At 34.8% G+C, this 7528-nt stretch overlaps 1 protein-coding gene across 2 annotated transcripts in view; it reads right to left on the bottom strand.

Annotated features, from left to right (window-relative positions):
• The window catches only part of LOC127847456 (protocadherin Fat 4-like), a 303771-nt gene that overhangs the window by 221547 nt on the left and 74696 nt on the right, over positions 1–7528 (bottom strand). The gene's annotated exons all lie outside the window — the stretch shown is intronic.

Raw genomic sequence — 7528 nt, 5'->3', positions numbered from 1 at the left:
GGGGTGAGTCATGTAACATATCGAAAAATAATATAAATTTTTATAAAAACCGGGAACAAGATGAGTTGTAGATAATTTCCGATACCACATTCATTATAACTTATTGTTTTCACAGTTTCTTTTCAGCTCAATTAACAGTAACAAAATGCCCATCACTTAAATTATCTACAACTCGTCTTGCTTACAGTGGTTAATAAAAAAAATATAATATTCGATATTTTTCATGACAGTTCAGTCCTCTAAGCCGAAATGATCCGTTTAAAACCAAATTTGTGTCTTTGTGTCGTATGAATAAATCTGCACTAAAATGAAATTTAGGTTTACATCGTACCCCTAATCATAACGAAAGTACAATGATATTCAAAGGATTTTTTATTTTTCCGGATATCGTTTTAGAATGTTGATGATGCATTCATAGATATAAGTTTATGTAAAGTGACAACACCAAAAATAACCGACGGTTGCGATAGACACCTATAAACATTGCATATATTGTTAGATGCGCATAATATACGTTAATACTTAAAATATCCTTCGACCAGCATGTACATAAAAATAGACTATATTTACTTGTATTCATTATCGCTTAAAGCGGGTATATACGATTTTTATATGTGTTTAATTGTAATACATTGATAAAATATGTTACAATAACACAAAATAGGCAACAAAAATTACACATTAAAGCCGAATTTCATAAAATGCAGCAAAGACAAATTAGCGCCCCGAGTCGATTGTGACGTACATATTTTCCTACAATAACCGAAGCATTCGTCTTTGCATTAGGATCGGAGTTAGTGTTCGTGTGTCGTATAAATAGATATCGTTGCAGGAATTCAAATAAACCGTTAAACTAAGTTTAGATTCACATCGTACATGTATGGTTTACATGCTAGCGAATTCGGCTGCACAGCCGTTTTAATTTCAAAATTAAATATCTGGCTTATTTCGCATTTTTCGACACGTTCTTCTTAACTTTTATTTTAATTTATATTTAAATATATATATAATAAGTTTATTACACATTTATATAAATTCATAAATATTTGACAACAACGTATATACCCGCTTTAAATAAAAGGGATCAATAATTTACGTTTATATTTAATTTTTTTTTTTTGCGAACACGATGAACACCGCGGTAGATATAATGGGTCCGCGGTGATTCGCGGTGTCCACCTTATTAAAAACGGCCCCCGCGAATATTTGATCTGAACACCCATCGCGGGGGTCGTTTGGTAAGCGAACACCGAAAATAAACACCGCGACGAGTGGGTTGTCAAAGTACACGTTGCCTGTACGGTAAGCGAACACCGTAAAATAAACACCGCGACGGTGGCATTTGTCAAAGTACACGTTGCCTGTACTGTAAATATGAGTTAAACTTTACTAAATTCTTCAGTTATAAACTCACGCTGTTCGGTCAGGTGAATTTTTGTCCGGACAGGCTTACTTTTCCATCAGCCTGTCCGGTTGACAGGCACTGTTTGGACTTTTCAGAAAGCCTGCTAATCGACAATTCACAACTTCCGCCATAAAACAATTTGTTATCAAGTTTATGTTTTGAGCATTTCTCAACAAAATACATGCAAATTGATGTCGATTGCCACAGGTATTGTGTTTGTAACAATGTATTAGGTTGATTGAACTCAATTTTATAGACATACTTGTGACAGATTTTTTTTACATAGTTTTTGCCTTTGCAAAGTGGAACTATGAGCTGTACGTATGTACTCATAAAAGCTCAGAGCATTCAAGAAGAACTAAAGGAAAACTTACCCTCTATATTTTCCAAAAATGTGATCAGTCTGTCGAAAGCGGCTATCTGGTTTTCTGTCATTTATTGACAATGTCACCATCCTTTTCCAAAAATTTGGTAATAACCTCAAAGTCAAATAAATCAGGAAGCAATACGATTGACCGTTTGTTTTCATCGACATCGTCGAGATTTCTCTGTGTCTTACACCAAGCCTTTGAAAAGCTACACGCGTACGCACCGTTACAATGAAGGATTTTTACAAAGCAAAAGGTTATCCACTGATCCGTCCTAAGATTGTCCATCGCAGTTAAAATTTCATTTTTAAATTTCATCAAGCGACTGTGTATTTCACTAAAAGTTCGTCCCGCCCTTTTCAGGCGTTTTTTTGGTGGATTTTCCGCCATTTTTCTGCACATCATAGATGAAAAAATTCTCACTCATAAAAATGGCAGTCTCGTTGAGGCTATATACCACCAATAGTTGTTATTCGGAACTCTCCGGTCTGGGTTTTTCCGATATTTGAGCACGCGCGGTAGGTACAAACAAAGGCTGGCGCGAAAATTTAAACCGATAACTTACATTTGAGAAGTTCGCTATATTTTCCATTAAAACGTCGTAATGCCAACAAAAAGATGCAGTTGGGGAACGTGCAATAGTGACAGCCGTTATTGCCACAAACCGCATATGACTGGTGTACCGTTTTTACCCTTTCAAAAGCCAAATGTGGACATGGAAAGATGTTTACACTGGATAAAACTATGTGCGCGTCATCACTCGACCTTATCAGCGGAAAAGATTGGGAAACACCATTATATTTGTTCAAAAGTTTGTAATCTTTATAAAATCCATGTGCATTCATTTTTTATTTGTATAAAATTCATACTGATCGAATTTTACTTGTTTGAAAACGGTGTAACACGATAAGACTGCATGAACATGTAATAATATTGACTCCATTTGCTTTGCACTTGCACTTATTTAGCCTATATTACAATGAACAAACCATTTTGTTGGATTCTCAATGCAACGCTTGTTTACATGGCACAAATAACCCTACCGTGTTATTTTGAAGTGCATCAGTCTTTGCAAAATTCTTAATGTGACAGTTATGCATTTTGAATCGTATCTCGTCGTTGATCGGTGGGTATTAAAGCAAAATATTGGGATATGGAGAAATGAAGATTGCATGCCAGCCAATTTGAATAATCGCGGCAGACACACATTTTCAAGGGGGGTATGTCTAAACGATATTACAGTACTGTACGATTAAATACCAGTTTACTACCAGTACAAATAAGCGGAACCACATTAATGGTATTTTACTAATTTTATTATTTTGGATGAATGCTGTAAACTGTGGCCGGAGTCTTGGTCGCAAGAAATACACACCATATCCCTATTAAGGGGTTAGTTTTTAATTGTAGATTTGAACTTCTCTTTTTTTTAATTCTTCGGACAATGTGTAGTCAGCTGCGTACCATGACAACAGGCAGCTACGAGCCTGAAAGTTAAACGTTATTCTAACCACAATCGAAACGAATAAAGAACAGATTCCAGTTCATTGGACGCGTAAGTTGATTAATGAAGATATCATAACAAATGTCAAACGGTCGTGAAAATTATTGGTGCATCATGATGAAAATGTTGCATATTCAAGCTTTCGTCAAAGATATTTTATCAAAATCATTATAATAAATTTATCATCGATTATAGTTATTTTAAACAAATGTCTATTATATATTTCAATAACAAGGTATTATTTATAGAGTTGTAATAGATGAATGTTATGGGTAGGTCCGTTTCTCAAAAATTAGGAATTGACTGCGTTTTTAACTTCGAAGACATCGCCCTAAAATGCATTTCAGACGCATTCAGGTAATGTGCAGATTGGGAGGGCCGTTCGCGCTGTAAGCGAGTACATGTGTACATTACATTACAATAACAATCAATGCATTTACTAGTGTTTACCGTTATGAAGAAGACGATTTTTGTAAGTTCCTACTATATACATTTTAGAAAAACACAAGTTTTATCAGTATTGGTCCAGAGGTTTAAGAGGATTTATTGTTGAAGTAAAAATGTTCGCACACGCGCACAACAGTTGACGATAGACGACAAATATTGTTTGTTTTTTTGCAAATTAGCAAGCTGGTACCATCTATATTCCAAACACCCAAACCAAGCTGATAAAGCAGGCATTTCAATTCGTCTTTGAAAAAACATTAATACAACCAATGAACTCAGTTTTGAGTGATAAATGTTTTTAACAGCTAACTGTGATTGTAAAAGCAACTTTGCACACCCCACCTCTTATCTGCACATGAACATTGTCGCATAATTGGTGTATTTCATGTATATTCCTTGTTCGGTGTAACTGAATACATAATATCTGTCTTCATGAAGAAATGCATAAATGGGCATCATATGTCATCGTCAAATTAGACGAGAAAAATGTACCAAGTTATTGCCCATGGCTGGGTTCACTAATTAGTTATGTCTATGGTAAGCACATGCAGCACTGCTAATTTGTGTATATTTTCATGTTAAATGACAGGTGAACTTTCATATATGCAGTTAAACAAACGTGGTCTCGCTTAATTATTGGCATATATATGCACAAGATATGTAAGTCACACATAAAGCCATCCCGTATCAGGTAATTCAACTCATGTTAAAGTCAATCATCCAGACAGCCGTCACCCAATTTATTTGTCCATTATTGTATCAATTGGCATCTGCGTTGTATGAAGAGAGTCCTAAGTTTGACATTCGAGTAGAGTAGTCACGCTTTCTTGACGTGGTGGCCATGTTGGCCACCGCGATGTAAAATTGTATTTCATGAACATTAGCAAGCGTTGTGTTAGAGAATATTCAACTGTTTGACGTGCGTAGATAACATTTTATGGTGCGCAGTGCCAGGATGAACCAGAAGTGCCACTCATTTTAACGACCAACAGGGAAAAACCAACGCTACATGGAAAACGGAGAACAAACAACACTATACGGAATCACAGGCCAACGTGAAAAAACAACGCAACATGGAAAACGGTCAGTGTTTTCATAAATTATGGCAAACAGGGTTTTATGTCAAATTTTATAAAGTAAGAAATAAAACGTAAAACAAAAGCGTCATGACAACGAACTTTTTCAGAATTGTTTTAAAGAATTTTACGAAGTTAAGTGTTTAAAGAAATAATTAATCATGTACGAAGAAATTATGCAAGTATCAAAATCATACAGTTTTTCATTGATCTGTAGTTTTTCTAAAATATCGGGAAATTAAGAATAAAATTAATAAAAAAGAAAGTAATTTAAATTTACAAAATTTTCTGAGTTATAGAAATAATGAAATTAGAGGCGAACACATCATTGAAAATATTTAAAGAATTTTATATAAATTGTGTATGATTATAATATAGATTGTATACGAACGTGCGTTTTTTTTGCGCACAAATCCATTTTAAATTGTTGGTTTTTTTTGTAAAATTCCATTTAATTAAAACGTACAAGGAAATAATAATATCTTATATAGTTTTGTTTATTATTTTAATAAAGAAACTTTGGCGGTGGTTTTATTTATTAATACAATAGAAAAAACTCGGAGATGATACAAATATTCAAATAATTTACCTAGTATTTTACATTGGCAGAATTAAGAATTTAGGAATTTAGATTATTTAAAACTGTTTTGTTTATTATTTTAATAAAGAAAATAAGGCGGGGTTTGTTTATTAGAATGATAAAGAAAATTAAAGAGGACGAATAAATAAAATTATTGGAAAATTTAAAAATAGCTTTCCGAATTGTAAAAGAAAGAAATAGAAAATAAGAACAGTAATGGTAATTGCGAATATGAATAGGGCAGACACTTAAAAAAAATATTATGTAAATATGTATATACGTCATTGTGTTGATTGCAAATATATGTAGGATATCGGTAATATTGAAGGTCTTGAGTAATTTTAAGTAAGAATTTAATGCGATCTGACGCGTATAGCGCAGTTAAAATATAACGATATGTACGCATTAAATTTCTAATATAATTGTTTAAGGGTTACAATTATATTTTATGAGCACGGCTGACTGATCAGCGTTCGGACATACCGAGCCCGAGGTTCTGATAACCTTAGCGTCCTCATGAGTTAGAGAATTTATCCCTGTGCCATCGAAGCAAATTACGCTATGGACAGAAGATGCGATGTCGCATAAGAATTATTTGAGTAGTTCGATTAGGAGCAAAGACCTGAATTTTGAAGTATACCGATACGTGTTCTTATTTTATGAATGCATATATATAAAAGTCTGCCTTGTCATATTTGCGCATTTTTACAAGTGCACAGGTCACACATGTCAATAAATCTATGCACAACGGCAAAACTTTAGTAGTAAAGATGAGGTTTATGACATCATGATATGAACAGTTACGTCTATCATTACCCATTACTCTAGGGCAATAAAGTGGCGCACGCCTGTCAAAAATTTACTGGATGCACGTGCGTAAAATGACAAAATACCAAATAGTCGGAATAGTAATCATACGATGCCTAAGGCGGTACACAGGTCATATTAAGTAAATGGCTTGTCAGATGTCAAACTGTCATTTAATTAGCAAAGTATGTTTTGAGGAATTGACTAATATTTTTTCGTTGCAAATAATTTATTTTTTGAATAAGATATCACAGTAAGTTGTCATGACGGTATTTAAGAGGAACTTAAGGGGATATTTATAAATGTTTGCCATGATTTTGAACAACTGATACTTGTATCACCACGACGCAGATAAAAATATCGAGATTTGAAGACAACGCCGAAGAAGAGCGACTTCGCGAGACAACGCCTTCCACAACGAATAGAAGAAACAAACAACATAATTAGAATGGAACATCACGGCGTTTACTCTCAAAGTGAATACCTGGTTCTATCGCTAAAAGAAGACCAACGCCAGAAGATTTCGAAGGACAACAAGTGACGCAACACTGGACACAATACTTGTGACGTTAAACACTATAGAGTAGATGCAGCCGTTCAACTGTTTGACGTGCGTAGATAACGCATTTGGAATGATACTTCCGAGGCCTAAGACATCAAGGAGAACACTGCTATAGTTAATACCTCGTGAGCATTATGGCCAATAGAAGATCTTAATGTCCCAAGAGAAATGAAGACGCTGGAACCAAGAACAAAAGTACAATCAACAACAACAGAAACAACAATGCGATCAAAAGGTTTTAACAGACGTCACAATTGATAAGCAACGCGGTACGCATCAACACCATATCCAGAGACAACATCACGATGGATTCAACAACAGAAACAACGACGTGATGACGGCTGGTTCAGCGACAAAAACAACAGAAACCACGATGACATATCCAGCCTCGATGTGAACCTTGATACGCAGATGAGTGCAACCGACCACGTGCGATTTGCCTACACAGCTTGGCGATAGATAGAGCTTCTTCACGACAGCAATGGTAGATAACATCACCCATGAATCAACATAGACAGAAAACAACAAACCAAGACATCTACTTGACAGCAACAGGTACATATTCAACTCGGGCAATACCTACTTCGAATGGACAGCACAGGAGGTCACTAGTCAAACAACGCCTGTAGTGTACGTGGACAATACGTCACTGTGTGACATCTTTCTTGTACATTTATGTTCATTTTTGATATGTTATAACATTTGTCATTCAGGATTTGATCTTTCTAAAGATTTAAATCATAAAATATAAAATCTTTCTTTAATGAAATGAGGTGTGT

This window comes from Dreissena polymorpha, chromosome 10, assembly GCF_020536995.1.
Source record: "Dreissena polymorpha isolate Duluth1 chromosome 10, UMN_Dpol_1.0, whole genome shotgun sequence".
Classification (NCBI taxonomy): Eukaryota; Metazoa; Mollusca; class Bivalvia; order Myida; family Dreissenidae; genus Dreissena; species Dreissena polymorpha.
The sequence above is the reverse complement of the archived record's forward strand: the minus strand, read 5'-3'. Positions and strand labels throughout refer to the sequence as shown.